Raw genomic sequence first — 2,500 nt, 5'->3', positions numbered from 1 at the left:
CGAACCGATATATACGCAACAACACTTCACACACACACACACACGGATTGGGCAATTTACGGTCATTTTTGAATCAACGATGGCCCCCCCGAGCACGTTGTCCGAATATCACTCCAATAAGGACAACGAGTTCCGCTCGGCATCGTTTTGATTCGATCTCTCAACAACAACTCCCGGTCGACTTGGTCGACTTGGACCCACGATGTCTCCCCCCGAGCATGTCGAGCCAACTGCACCACTATTGTATTGGACAACATGTTCCCCTCGGGCATCGATGGGTTAATCATGCACCACTATTATAAAACCCTTTGACGTTTTCCCCCAAGCACGTTGATCCAGTATTACGACGGATACGGTCAACGAAATCTTGGACATCAAAGAGGTTTTCGATTGAATTTCCCCATGTTTCACAACGTACTCTTAGCGGTATCCTACGATACGTCTCACTCTATTTGTGTGTGTGCGCGTTTACGTGCGTGCGATTTATGCGGTTCACCCCTTTACTTTCAGCGCCCTGCGGTCCCAACAAAGGTCCCGAGCACGCCATTATGCACAGTGTGGAAGCGTGTTTCCCCCACGACACTAGACGGGCTGCTCGCCATAGTGTTCTATTGTGGCACGCTCCACCCTGAAGTTTGGTTTGTTGTATATCAAGGAATTGATAGGCACTCAAGAATGTGTGCATCGGCCGGGTTTAATCGTCCGACGCGCAATATGCGTTCAACTTATCGGTGTTCATGTGTCCTGCAGTTCACATTGTGACGCGCATTTAGCTGCGGTCTTCATCGATCCATGAGCCGAGTGATCCCCTGCCTAGGGTTTTATAGTAAGGTTCCCAATGTAACACAATCCCGGTGGTACGTCCAAAGACTAACTTTCTGACTAAGTTGTCTTTATTACCCAATAGTCCCAGGCCTTGTGACTTGTGGCTCATGTCTACGCCCATGGCCACCATTCGCTAAGATAGTTTTGAAGTCACTTTGAAGGCCCAGGAACAACTCTCTTAGCACATCGGTTAACCTGGCGCCGCAGTCAACTCATGTGCTTGGATCGGATCGAGCTATTGAGTATTGGGCCTGCATACTCGCTCATCCGTATCCTTTGCGTACCGCCCCATGGCCCTTGTATGTCTGCACCACAGTTCCTGTTCGTTCCGTGCCTATGGCCGGATACGTATTGCACATCGGTTAACCTGACGCCGCAGTCAACTCATGTGCTTGGATCGGATCGAGCTATTGAGTATTGGGCCTGCATACTCGCTCATCCGTATCCTTTGCGTACCGCCCCATGGCCCTTGTATGTCTGCACCACAGTTCCTGTTCGTTCCGTGCCTATGGCCGGATACGTATTGCACATCGGTATACCTGTCGCTAATCAGGCAACTCGTGTGCGTGGATTGGATCGAGCTCATGGGGTGTGTAGAGATTCCATGTTATAATTGCAAGTCCATATCCACTTTATAGGTTAAAGTCATAAGTTGTAGTTGCACAACCATACTTCATAAGAGTTTAATAACTCTTCAACTAACTTTCGTTCTGGTGTCTTGGTATCAAATCGCTTAAGACACAAGATTCTACCGGCCATATAGAATCTTGCACATTGGTTAACCTGACGCCGCAGTCAACTCATGTGCTTGGATCGGATCGAGCTATTGAGTATTGGGCCTGCATACTCGCTCATCCGTATCCTTTGCGTACCGCCCCATGGCCCTTGTATGTCTGCACCACAGTTCCTGTTCGTTCCGTGCCTATGGCCGGATACGTATTGCACATCGGTATACCTGTCGCTAATCAGGCAACTCGTGTGCGTGGATTGGATCGAGCTCATGGGGTGTGTAGAGATTCCATGTTATAATTGCAAGTCCATATCCACTTTATAGGTTAAAGTCATAAGTTGTAGTTGCACAACCATACTTCATAAGAGTTTAATAACTCTTCAACTAACTTTCGTTCTGGTGTCTTGGTATCAAATCGCTTAAGACACAAGATTCTACCGGCCATATAGAATCTTGCACATTGGTTAACCTGACGCCGCAGTCAACTCATGTGCTTGGATCGGATCGAGCTATTGAGTATTGGGCCTGCATACTCGCTCATCCGTATCCTTTGCGTACCGCCCCATGGCCCTTGTATGTCTGCACCACAGTTCCTGTTCGTTCCGTGCCTATGGCCGGATACGTATTGCACATCGGTATACCTGTCGCTAATCAGGCAACTCGTGTGCGTGGATTGGATCGAGCTCATGGGGTGTGTAGAGATTCCATGTTATAATTGCAAGTCCATATCCACTTTATAGGTTAAAGTCATAAGTTGTAGTTGCACAACCATACTTCATAAGAGTTTAATAACTCTTCAACTAACTTTCGTTCTGGTGTCTTGGTATCAAATCGCTTAAGACACAAGATTCTACCGGCCATATAGAATCTTGCACATTGGTTAACCTGACGCCGCAGTCAACTCATGTGCTTGGATCGGATCGAGCTATTGAGTATTGGGCCTGC

At 47.8% G+C, this 2,500-nt stretch overlaps 1 non-coding gene across 1 annotated transcript; it reads right to left on the bottom strand.

The window, feature by feature from the left end:
* Window positions 1–663: 663 nt before the first annotated feature.
* Window positions 664–821, bottom strand: LOC125773539 (5.8S ribosomal RNA). The gene has a single exon (XR_007420189.1). It is a non-coding gene; the product is annotated as a 5.8S ribosomal RNA (ribosomal RNA).
* Between the last annotated feature and the right edge of the window lie 1,679 nt (window positions 822–2,500).

Source organism: Anopheles funestus (genome assembly GCF_943734845.2).
Source record: "Anopheles funestus chromosome X unlocalized genomic scaffold, idAnoFuneDA-416_04 X_unloc_39, whole genome shotgun sequence".
NCBI lineage: Eukaryota > Metazoa > Arthropoda > Insecta > Diptera > Culicidae > Anopheles > Anopheles funestus.
This window is presented reverse-complemented; position numbering and strand designations above follow the sequence as displayed.